General features: G+C 51.7%; 1 protein-coding gene across 2 annotated transcripts in view; it reads right to left on the bottom strand.

The window, feature by feature from the left end:
* Positions 1-13,078, bottom strand: part of TMEM266 (transmembrane protein 266) — a 116,100-nt gene that overhangs the window by 40,960 nt on the left and 62,062 nt on the right. The window lies entirely within an intron of this gene.

The following is a 13,078-nucleotide window of genomic DNA, read 5'->3' as shown; positions in this document are numbered from 1 at the left end:
CGTGACTGTTTATACCCCCCTCATCGAGGGGGGGGTTCATGGGACCCTCACCTGGGTACTCACAACTGCATACCACCTGTTGTATGCAATTCTGCCATAACTGCATAGGGCTAAAATATGTGTGTATGTATGTATATGTGTGTGTGTGTGTATATATATATATATTTTCTTTTTTTCTTCTAGAATGTAGAAAAGGAAGACTGGGGAGGAGAGGGACGCCATGTATTCAGCTATGGGAAAGCCCTTGTCCCTGCTGGGTAAAATCTTTGGGGGGAGAAGCACCCACATCCCTGTAGATCCTCCCCAATAAACTGATTTTCTAGAGTGACGTCTGTGGGATGGTGCTTCCTTTTGCATTGAGGGTCCTCAGGAGGATTGCCATTGTTTGTGTCTCTCCCTGGGAAGGACTTTTAGCAATGCCAGGGTAGATCTCAAGGAAGAAGTGACATTTGAGAACCCAAAGGCAGTGCCCGCAGGTATCTGGGCGAGGGCAACACACTGGCCTGCCTGGTTAGTAGCCATATTCTCTTCAGAAGACCAGGATGTGAGCCAGGAGCTCGATTAGGGAGGCCAGGATTCTCTTTCCTAGCGGGTGTAGCTCACTAATCGCCTAGCATAGGGGACAGATGTTGCTGGGGCAACCACTGCCCTGCCGTGACCAGCACATCTCCCCGCCAAACCCCAAAGCGGCTGCAAAGCCAAGTCTACCTATTTTGTTTCTACTCCTGGGGCAGCTTAGCTGTGCCCAAACAAAGCTTGACCTTCAAGTCCCAGCCTCTGGACTGCATCAGCCTGGGAGGGAGTTCATGTAGGTCCCCTCGCTGCCCAGGGAGGTGGTGTTTGTATCACAGTCGGTGTGAACCTCTTTCCTCTCAGTGACCCCACAACACATAGTGACTTAAGACACAAAGGATGATAGCTAATAAGAGACCCGCTGTGGGTGGATGTGTTGGGACAGGGAGGCCTGGAGGTGGGGACGGGGGGGGGGGGGTGGGTGGGTGTTGGGATCTACATCCAGGTCAGAGGTTGCTGTAAAGCCCCAAGGTTCAAGCCATACCCCAGAGCCCTTAAACCACCGCTTCCGGGTTAGGACGCTGATCTATAAGTTCCTGAAGGGATTCTAAGGTGTAGCACCGCTGTCCTGCCTCTTCATATGCATCAGCGTGGGCACGCATGGAGTCATGGAAGCAAAGTCCTCCCCAACACTTTAATGAGAGCCCAGGCGATAGGGCGAGAGCTGTTCAGGTGACAAGTATTGTAGAAGATGAACAAGGTGTAGTGATGGAAGTTTGGTGAAGGCAGGCAGGGCCGCCAACCAGCTCAGCATGAAGCCCAGCAGGCTTGGCCATGGCTTTTTTTTTTTTTTAAACAAGAGAGACAGGGACAAGGCTGTATGACTCTTAAGGGGCTTCCGGGCAGGGTTCTCCAGTGGGAACGGGAGCTAGCTGTGGGGCTGAACCTGCAGGCTCCTGGCTGGCTCCAGGTTTAGAATCTCAAGCAGCTGATACCACTCCTGTGAAATGCGAGCGACTCAGACATTCCCAAGGAGAATGTGCGTTCGTGGCAAAAACAAAGATCCCTGCGCGGTTAGCGCGGTTAATTAAAGATCCCTGGACTGGCTGGGCTGAAGCCGGAGCATGCACTGGGAAACATTGCTTTCTGGCGGCCTCAGCCCAACAAAGCCCCGGCGTGGTGTTATTCTTGGAGTTGCCACCAGAGGGCAGGCGTGCCCCTATTCCCAACACCTGCTACAAAAGACAGGGGCAGCTCTCGGGCCAGCTTGGGCTGCCCAAACCGCGGGTACCAACAGATGGGCCTGCAGGCGGGTGGTACTCCAGTGAAGTTCCGGCACCCCCTCCTGAGGCTTCAGAAGAGTCCGGGGGCGGAAAGCAGGTGAGTACCTGTGCGGCTTCTGCTTTAGATTCTTAGCTGGTTGGGTAACAATTTGAGAGAATAAATTCTAGAATATGAAAATGAACTTTGGCAAATTCTCAAAGGCTCTTTCATGGGAGGTAAGGCCACAGGAATGGCCTGGAAGGCAGGCAGGCAGACAGGCAGGCAGGCAGGATCAGGTCTCTGCTCTGTCACACAGTGTTCCCAAGCTTGGCACTGAAAGTGCCCCATCCTAGAAGTGAAGATGGCCACGTGTTAGGGACCAGTCAGGGTTGAGCCCCTCCAGGGCCAGGCCTCTTCCACCCCACAAAATACTGTGCGCTCAAGCTGTGGAAGGGAGAATTCGGGATGGGGACAGAGGAAACTGTATTTGTTCTCCTGGAAAGAGCCCGCAGAGATGGTGGGGACCCTCTAGTCACCCTAAAAGGCAATGGAGACAATGGGGTGGAAAGGCCGATTTCCCTGGGGTGACCGGGCCAGAAGACCTTGCTAGTAGCACATTAAGTTCCCAAAGAACTGAGGGGGAGTCAGAGTGAGCCCAACAGCATTTGAGATGCCACTGTTTGTGGCAGCAGCTGAGACGAAGCCTGGAGCACCAGGTTTCCCTACCTATCTTGAGCGTGAAGGAGGAGGTGGCTTAGCAGCTTTCTTGGAGCTGAACTCTCCAATAATTGATGAAAAACAGTTGTCATGTGCCCTCAAATAGGCATGACCCTGTGGAAGGTCTCACGAGATGCAGAGACTCCTTGGCTGTCATGGTGGACCACCAAGGGAGACCCAGGTGGTCGGCTCCCTCTGCCTTGCTTCTCAGACTGTGGGTCGGAACCTCATATAGGCTGTCATTGTACTAGATAGGTATTTTGTCAACCCAACATAAACTGGGCTCATCCGAAAAGAGGGTCCTTAACTGAGAAAACGTCTCCATCCTGCTGGCCTGTAGGCAGGTTTGGAGGAGTATTTTCTTGATTGTGGAATGACAGCTCACTCTGACAGGTGGTTCTGGGTTGTATTTTAAAAAGTGGGTTGAGCCAGGTAGTGGTGGCACACACCTTTGATCACAGCACTTGGGAGGCAGAGGCAGGAGGATTTCTGTGATTTTGAGGCCAGCTTGGTCTACAGAATGAGTTCAAGAACAGCCAGGGCTACACAGAGAAAACCTTGTCTTGAAAAACAAAACAAAACAAGTAAGCTGAGCGAGCTAAGGAGGAGAAGCCAGTAGGCTAGACTCCCCCATGATGGCTGTACCCCTCCATGGGTAGGCTGCACTCCTCCATGGGTAGGCTGCACCCCTCCATGGGTAGGCTGTACCCCTCCATGGGTAGGCTATACCCCTCCATCGTGGTTGCTCTTCTCCATGGTGGCTACACCCCTCCATGGTGGGTGCTCTCCTCCATGGTGGCTGCTCTCCGCCATGGTGGCTGCTCTCCTCCATGGTGGCTGCTCTCCTCCATGGTGGCTGCTCTCCTCCATGGTGGTTGCTCTCCTCCATGGTGGCTGCTCTCCTCCATGGTGGCTGCTCTCCTCCATGGTGGCTGCTCTCCTCCATGGTGGGTGCTCTTCTCCATGGTGGCTGCACCCCTCCATGGTGGGTGCTCTCCTCCATGGTGGGTGCTCTTCTCCATGGTGGCTGCACCCCTCCATGGTGGGTGCTCTCCTCCATGGTGGGTGCTCTTCTCCATGGTGGGTGCTCTCCTCCATGGTGGCTGCTCTCCTCCATGGTGGGTGCTCTCCTCCATGGTGGGTGCTCTTCTCCATGGTGGGTGCTCTCCTCCATGGTGGCTGCTCTCCTCCATGGTGGCTGCTCTCCTCCATGGTGGCTGCTCTCCTCCATGGTGGCTGCTCTCCTCCATGGTGGGTGCTCTCCTCCATGGTGGGTGCTCTTCGCCATGGTGGGTGCTCTCCTCCATGGTGGCTGCTTTCCTCCATGGTGGCTGCTCTCCTCCATGGTGGGTGCTCTCCTCCATGGTGGGTGCTCTCCTCCATGGTGGGTGCTCTCCTCCATGGTGGCTGCTCTCCTCCATGGTGGCTGCTCTCCTCCATGGTGGCTGCTCTCCTCCATGGTGGGTGCTCTTCTCCATGGTGGGTGCTCTCCTCCATGGTGGCTGCTCTCCTCCATGGTGGCTGCTCTCCTCCATGGTGGGTGCTCTCCTCCATGGTGGCTGCTCTCCTCCATGGTGGCTGCTCTCCTCCATGGTGGCTGCTCTCCTCCATGGTGGCTGCTCTCCTCCATGGTGGCTGCTCTCCTCCATGGTGGCTGCTCTCCTCCATGGTGGCTGCTCTCCTCCATGGTGGCTGCTCTCCTCCATGGTGGCTGCTCTCCTCCATGGTGGCTGCTCTCCTCCATGGTGGCTGCTCTCCTCCATGGTGGCTGCTCTCCTCCATGGTGGCTGCTCTCCTCCATGGTGGCTGCTCTCCTCCATGGTGGCTGCTCTCCTCCATGGTGGGTGCTCTCCTCCATGGTGGCTGCTCTCCTCCATGGTGGCTGCTCTCCTCCATGGTGGCTGCTCTCCTCCATGGTGGCTGCTCTCCTCCATGGTGGCTGCTCTCCTCCATGGTGGCTGCTCTCCTCCATGGTCGCTGCTCTCCGCCATGGTGGCTGCTCTCCTCCATGGTCGCTGCACCCCTCCATGGTTCTGTTTCAGCTCCTGCGTTCTTCCTCGAGTTTCTGCTCTAATCTGTCTTCTAACCCATAAGATGTAATAAGACCTCTGCTTCCCTAGTCACTTTTGGTCATGGTGATCGTAACCACAATAGAAAACAAACTGGGACAGTTATATGACTGAATGCGTCCTGAGAGACGGCCTTGGCAGTTCGGTCCCCAGTAAACCTACCTTTCTACCCCCAGAGCAGCCTGGGGTAGTAGTTTCCCTACATCACCACTTACAGCGAGGGTGACGAAAACGCTGGCAACAGTTAAAGGCTACTGAACACAAAATGAATAAATTCATGGGGCTGGGAAGATGGCTCGGTGGATAAAGTGCCTGCTGTGTAAGCCAGAGTCCTGAATTCAGTCCTCAGAAGCCGTGTGAAAAGCCAGGCAGGCAGAGGCAGGTGGCTTCTGGGGGCTTGGGGCCTTCAGGCTTAGTCTAGTTGGTGAGCTCAGTTGGAGAACGATTCAGGAAGAGCCTGGCGTTGATCTCTGGCCTCCACGCGTACGTGGACATGAATGTGCATGCATTAGAAACACAGAAGGGGCTCGCAAGAGACCTGGGGGTAGTGGGGTGGCAAAAAAAAACGTTGCCTAAGCACACGTGGAGCCCCAAGTTCAGCCCCTGGTACCACACCCACAAATATCAAGCGTGGAATGAGTTAGATGTGTAGCACCTGACCTCACTGTAGCCTGCGATCTGAACACGTGCTGTCATGTCACACAATACCATGGGCACGTCCCAGAACACGTGCTGTCATGTCACACAATACCATGGGCATGTCCCAGAACACGTGCTGTCATGTCACACAATACCATGGGCACGTCCCAGAACACGTGTTGTCATGTCACACAATACCATGGGCACGTCCCAAAACACCTCGGCTTGGAACTGAGACAACCAAACGTCATGGACTGCAGTGTCTCCATTCTGTGTACAAAGCTTTCGGCTGTTAGAGACATGCAGTGGTTTAGCTACGGGGAACAGACACGTTTGGTATTTTTCTATCGTTCCTCAGTAGATATTAAATTAGTGTATCTTTGGATTGAATTATATTAGAATCTTTGGTTTCTAAAATTGCCTGTTAAGATGCCGACACACATCATTTCAAACTTGCTAAAGGCCCAGCACCCAGGAGCAGAGGCAGGCAGACCTCTGAGAGTTTGAGGCTGGCCTGGGCTACATACTTTTCCAAAAATAAAAACCATTAAAGGAATTCTGGCTTGGGATCAGGACAGACTCTCCAATAACTGAAAAACAAACATGCCCTCTTGTGCTGTGTACTTATGTGAGGTGACTGGTCTCAATATCGCAGATTTTAAAAAAAAAATCAAAATATAGTTGAAGATGTTCTACCTTAGAGTATCAAAGATTCAGTCACGACTTACTTCTTCCTGTAGACATAAACAGGCACATTCATCTCATTAGTATGCAAATTTGCTTTAGTCTTTAATGGGAAGTTATACGTGTACCGGAGAATTATTTTAAATAAATTCCTTTATGGCTTATTATCACTAAATGTTTGATTTGTATGCCTACTTTATATTCCTATGTGCCTGTGGTTGTGTAATGGGTTCTTCGTCTTTTGCCTTAAGTAGGAAAGGTTTAAGGAGCTCTGGGCTGGCCCACAGGCTCTACTTCTATAATGCTGATCACTGCTGTCCTGGAAGGCACTGGACTGGTGGTGGCTTTGACAGTCAGCAACATGTCCTGGTCACTCTGTTTTCCTTTACTGTATTCATTGCCTGGGTAGAACGTGGTCAGAGAAAGCCAGGAGCTTGACAGAAATCCAACTCTCTCCTTGATCTATGCTTCATTTTTGTTGGCTTAACATATACATACAAGCTAGGCTCTATGTATCAGGAGCTGGTCTGGGCACTTAAAGGATTAATTTATAGCTGGGTGGTGGCAGCACACACTTTTAATCCCAAGATTTGGGAGGCAGAGACAGGCGGGTCCCTCTGAGTTCGATGTCAGCCTGGTTTACATCTCGAGTTCCAGGGCAGCCAGAGCTAACTATGAGGCCCTGTCAGGAAAACAAACAAACAAACAAACAAACAAACAAACACATGATGGGAGAAGCACCTATTTGGCTTTGGTGTTAGCATCTCCTAATCCCAGCCACATGGTGACTTAACCCTGAGTCCAGTCTTTGGGACCTTGGTTTGTTAATCCTAGAAATGGAATCCCTGCCTTTGCCGAGATGCTGGTAGGATCTGAAATGTTAAAACCAGCATACATGAAACTAGCATGGGCCAGGACAGTGATGGTTTCCATGCCTGTGCTAGCAGGAGGATTATCTGACTCTGAGAGGCAGTGGAATACATAGCCTTCCATGTCTATGCACTGTGCAGGGTGTTGGGCACATGAAGGGAAGGGAGCCTGCATCTCCACAGGGCCTGGAACCTTGTAAATTAGCTTTGACTCCCAGTGGGCACCCAGCCCTAGACCAGTCCAGAGACAAAGCAGGAGAGGGAGATCTCTCAGCTGCGCATGACTTTTCCAAAGAGATACAATCCTGTCCAGTGAGAAGTGTCAGTCCAATGCCCACAGGGACATCCTTTAAATGGATATCCGAGACGATTCGTGAAGCAACCCAGGGCAGCACACACAGTCCCAGAGCGTACACACCAACCCTCAGGGTGGACGGGAGAGGCTTCTCCCCCAGCCCTTTGGGGAAAATGAATACATTTCAGTTTCTAGTGGGCAGATTCAGTTCTGCAGTCAGAGTGAAAGATTGGCACCACTGCCCTGGCAGAAGGCAGGAGGCTGTGTGCAGCTGGGGCCACCGGAGCCTAACATGTGCTCATCCCCAAAATCTTACATCTCTTGAGTCCTAAGAAGTATCCGCTTTGGGAGAGGCTGCAAGGTATGGCGGCGAGAGCATGGGGCGGGGAGGCAGGTGGTGTCCTACTGGTAAGCCCCTCTGACCTCTCTGTCCCTACTTAAGGGACTAAGGACATTGCCCACATATCTCTGAACAGCTAACAGGAAAGGATGTGGTCAAAGTGGTCCCAATCGTGGCCAAGGCCTTCAGGTTGGCCCAGAGGATGGAGTTGGGGTGCTGTCAGATTAAGGGCTCCTTTCTACCCAGATACCCCTCAATTCTGCAAACTGGCCACAGGCCTAAGGACTTCCTTTGTGCTAACCTTTGCAGCTGGGGCTACTAGATGAGCGAACTCGCTGACTCGGGGAAGGAGCTGGCTAAAGTCTCAGACAGTGGGAAGAAGTCTCAGGTCTACAGTCTCAGGCACCTCCTCCTCCTCCCCGTCCTGTCCCTCTGGGTTGACAGGAGTCTGGTAAATACTAAGTTGGCCATGTTCCCCTTTCTTCTCTTTGGCCAATTTTTGGGTCCTGGATGCCTCCACAGATGACTGGGGCTCCCTCATGTTGGATACCACAAACATGGGCTCCCCTTGCTTTCTGCCCCCAGCCTGAGGGTGTAAACCTTCTTCCTTCCAGGCTGAGCTCAGATGCCCAGTCCCACCCCTGACCCAGAGACACTCTGCCGCCATCTTGTGGTGTCCCGAGCCTGTACACTATGTATGTTGTGAGCAGGTGGGGAGGGTGAATATTTTAATTATATATCTGTGAATTGATTTCTTGGTTAATTAAAAATGAGGGTCTCGGCTGGGCATGGTGGTGCACACCTTTAATCCCAGCATTCAGGAGGCAGAGGCAGGTGGTTGGCTGTGAGTTCGAGGCCGGCCTGGTCTACAGAGTGAGTCTAGGACAGCCAAGGCTACACAGAGAAACCCTGTCTCGAAAAAAACAAAAAAACAAAAAACAAAACAAAACAAAAAAAACAAAAAAACTTGAGGGTCTCCTGGACTATAGGAAAATGATGCTGCCTGTGATCAATACATTTTGTATCCTAACTAAAGCTCTATTTGATAGTTTGAGCCTAGAAAGCTCAGTTACCCATGAACAGGGGCACCTGGTGGGTCAGAGGGAGGGTGGTATTCTATTGTTGGCAAATCTCACTGGCATCAAGAAAATAGGGTAATGTGTCTGAACCCTTCTCTTTCTTTCCTTCCTTCCTTTCCCTCTCTCCCATCTTCCCACCTTTCCACAAACCATGTGACACAGAACTGCCAGGCTTCACCCCTGCATGGCCACAACTAGGGCGGACATGCCCATTAACCCCGAACACTTCTAAAAATCTTACTACCTAAAGTTGGCATGCTCTGAGGTAAATCTGATTTCTTTCTTATAGGCTGACTTTGTGGAGGGGAGTGGAGCTACCAACGCTCCTTGGAGGCATATCAGCTGCGGCTTAGCTTTGACCCATGGCCATGAGAAGCCTGTATGCAGATCAGCTTACACCACTCTCCAGGGAACTGGGTTTTCCCATGCCATCTTCTCCCAGTGAGGCCCATCCATCCACTGGCTCAGCCATTTACGTCATTCCTTTATTCTGTCAGCATGCCCTCTATCCCAGTCTCCAGTGAGCTGGTCCTTGCTAGAAGGAACTTCCTGGCCCAGGGCTGGGGCTACATGTGCAAGGAACAGAGGCCAGAGGCTGTCCAAGGCTGTGTGCACCCACGTGCAAGTTGTGAGGAAGTGGGAGCGAACGAACATTTTGCTTATAAATAGTATATTTGCGAATGTATTTCTTTCCCAATCAATGTCAACATGGGTGGAGGGGGCTGTGGGAGCATTGGGTGGAGGGATGGGAAATTTCTGGAGACCTTAAGATAAGTCTGCAAAGAGGCTATTTTGGGCTTAATAGGCCCCTGTGCTTCTTCCCTCCTCTTTGCCCCTAGCTATTGCTTGCTGCCATCTCTAAAGTTATTTCAGTCCTTATTTAGAGGTGTTTGCTATATTGGGTCTGTCTTCTTTTTCTAACCTGACATCTCAAAAAATATCCCTGTGCCCCCGTTATGCTGTCTTCCTCTGGCTCCGGAATTCTGGCGGAAACGTATTGCTGCTCCTGTGTTTCTTCCAAACCTCTGCTGCCTCGGAGTCCGGGTGTGCATGGAAATTAGCACGTGTGTGAGCATGTGCACATAGGTGACACTGGGCAGATGTGAGGGTCATAGCCAGTCCTCCCTTTCCGCTGTGTGGGTCCTGTGATCAAACGGAGGTTGTCGGGTTTGCGGTAAGCACCTTCACCATCTTGCCAGACTGACACAGGCTCTCTTTAGGCTGTGGTGTGCTCTACGCGTGGGTCTCCCACATCTACATAGCAGCTCACCATTCAAAAGATAGATCCCCCACATCCTTTGCCATGTGACTCAATTCTAGCCCAGGAGACACTAGGCAAGACCTGCTGGAGGCTTCTGGGAAGGGTTTATACTAATTATGGGCAACCCTTCTTCCTTGCTAGCTACAAATGAGAGCGCATGACTGTCACAGGCAGCCCTTGCACCAACTGTGAAGCCACTTTTGGCACCAGGATGAAGCCAGTACTGCTGACGGTGGTGGTCAGGGGAACGTGGCCCTCGCTGACACTAATAAGCTCTCAGAGCTGCCTTAGCTCTGGATTCCACATTACAGAGGCCAGTGAGTTTGAGGTAGGTTTTCTTTTACACACAGCCCACAGCAACTAGCTGCCGATGGCCAGTCCTTGGAGGGAGAACTGAAGTAGACAATTAAGGCCCTACCGATGAGCAGGAATCGTTAGCAGCGTGTAAGGTATGAGGAAGGAAAACCGAGCTAGTCTCACAGCGTTTTGTTGCCGCAGGGTTTAGCAGATGGGACTGACACCTCTGCTTCCTTTCTCCCCCTCCCCAAACCGTCTGCTGCCCTCTGTGGCTTCACAGGGAGGTCTGTGTTATCACTCCTGAAGGAGAGAGACGTTTGGTTGAGAGGGGAGCAGATGTAGGGAGGGAAAGGGACTGCGATACACCTGGCTTGATGTGCCAGACGGGGGGTGAAAGTGAGAGGCAGAGCAGCGGGTGTAGGAAAAACACGGCCAACATCACCTGGAGTCAGGAGTCAGGGAGAAGGGAACGCTCCACCCTTGCCCTGGTGGCAACACACCCTGCGTGAGTTCCAGCTTCCCAGATGCCCTTGGATTGGGCACTAGCATCCGGCAGTGGACACCTTCGGAGTAGCAGTAAGTTCATGGGCACCAGAGTGAGTCAACTGCAGCGGTGACTATAAGTGACCGGCCGGCTTCAGGTAGCTCAAAGGCGTCACGCTAGCATTGGCTCCTGCAGAGGTGGGAACGGGGCTTATGGCCACTGGAAGTGAGCTTAGGTCATGGCTTACTTTGGTAGTGAAGGACCAAGATCAGGCAACTTCTATGCCTCGCTGGTTTGGGTCATTCCTACTTTGAGGGAAGAGTTCTTTTCGGGGCATGCTGTACTTGAGGTGGCTGTACTGGGTGGGTTGTGGCTCCTCAGTCTGGATTCAAGGGCCATCACCAAAAAGGCTGTAAGTGAGAATTATCTGCATAGAGCTAAGAACATTTCTTCCTTCAAAGATGCAGCTAACTCAGGACTAGAAGTCTAGATCATTCCATTGACATCTGTCAGGATTCAAAGGTGTTTGGGGATCCCTATGAGGATGTGCAGAAAGAGCTTGTGAATTTGAAAGAGAAATTTGGGGTGGATACATGGCTTTGATCATTACTAGTTGAAAACGTACAGAGATGGATAAAATGACCCACTGTGTAGGAAAAGGGTAGTTAAAGTGGCCGTGTATATGTGTGTGCATATACACATGCGTGTGTATGTGCATATGCACGTGTGTGCATGTGTGTACGTGTGTGTGTGTGTGTGTGTGTGTGTGTGTGTGTGTGTGTGTGTAGTGTGAACTCCCAAAGTTAAAGATCAAGCAGATGACAACTGATAAAGGCTTAGAAGGCACAGGCTGAGGAAGATGTGTTTGTGATGGCAGCCATGGGGACACCATGTTGAGAGAGGGGCAATGACAGGACAATATAAGGCTTTCAGTAGCAAGGGGGATGTGGATATCTGCGATAGCTACTTACTTTTGCCATCCATAGCAAATATTTGACAAAAGGAGAAGAGGGCTTATTTCGGCTCAATAGTCGAATGGAAATATGTAGTACCCCGTGGTGAAACAGCCATGGCAGTAGGAGTGTGGGGCGTCTGGTCACATTGTGTCTGCAGTCAGGAAGCAGGGAAGAAAACTGGTGCTGAGCTGGCTCCCTCCTTTCCCGTTCTTGTTCAGTTTAAAACTCCAGCCCTTGGGGTGGAGGGGTGCTTACGTTCAGGGCGGATCTTACCTCTTCCGTTAACCTTCCTTCAGAACATCCTCATAGACCCTCCCAGAGATGTGTCTCCTGGTGACTACATCCAAACAAGTTGGACTCAGCGTTGGGCGTCACGCCCTTGAGAATGGAGGTGTGGCAGCAAAGAGGCTGCAGCCGGACTGCAGTGGATTGCGGAGCGCAGCAGGTGTCACTGACGCTTGCAAGAAGTGTGGCTGCAAAGAGGAAGGGAGGAGTGATGGGGCCAACCCGAGTCAGGGGTGTGGAGTAGAGGTTACGACAGAGGAGCGTGGAGCACTGATGGTGGGGAGGCTGTAGCTGACGGAGTGAGGTGTCTGAGAAGGAGGACGTGATGGAATCTGAGCTCAGAGGATGAGCCCAGGCCTGGACGGGCAGAAGGAAGAGCTTGGGGTGCCGTGTGGTCCATCTGGCTGTTGTACTTTCATGGGGCTGCGGTAGAGGATGTCACCCACCGAGGGCAGGGAAGGACTGAAGAAAATGGAACAGCCAGGAGAGGATTGCCAAACACAACTGAGAATCAAGTGGAGCCTTGGTAGGGTCTGTGGCACTGTCGGCCTGCACACTGACGGCAGTCTGCTTTTCCTCTTTAAGCCCCAAGCTGCCTGACAGTAGAGGAAAATTCTGTAGGCAGCAGGCAGCTCTCTAGTTCAGATCACGGAAGGCAAGTATCTTAGGACAAAGGCTAGCTGACAGCTGATCCTGGCTGTCTCCTCATTGGATTTAGAGATGTTTAGAATATTCTATACTGGAGAACACCTCTGGGTGTGTCTATGAGAGTGTTTCTGTGTATTTCCTCTCAGCAAGTAGAGGCTGGCTTCTCACCTGTGCCTGTGGCTCAGTCTGAATTAGGACGGTGGCCCACGTTACCTCACAGGACCACACACAAACTTACAACCTCTTCATCCACATCACACCTCACACCCTTAGGATGGCTACAATTCAAACACGGCGGAAAACAATTGATGGTGCAGATGTAGGGGCAACGGAACATTCATGCATTGTTGGCGGGAGTGTGAAATGGCACAGCTGCTGTGGAAAAAAAAATGGTAATTCTGCTTTTGATGTTCTGAGGACTTGTACGGCGTGGTCCAGAAAGTCCGCTTGTGGGTATATTACCTCAGAGAACGAAGGTAGGGACTCAAAGACATATTTGTTCACAGCAGCGCCACCCGCAACAGGTAAAAATGCGATGCCACCCGAGTGTCGATGGGAAGGTGAGCGAACATGTAGGCTATATAAGGATGGCAGACTACTATGGTTGACAGGAAGGAAGTTGTGGCCCATGCTATACCATGGGAGAGTTCCGAGGACAGAATACTCATTGAAATGAGCC

Source organism: Acomys minous (assembly GCF_964271855.1).
Source record: "Acomys minous genome assembly, chromosome: 5".
Classification (NCBI taxonomy): domain Eukaryota; kingdom Metazoa; phylum Chordata; class Mammalia; order Rodentia; family Muridae; genus Acomys; species Acomys minous.
The sequence above is the reverse complement of the archived record's forward strand: the minus strand, read 5'-3'. Positions and strand labels throughout refer to the sequence as shown.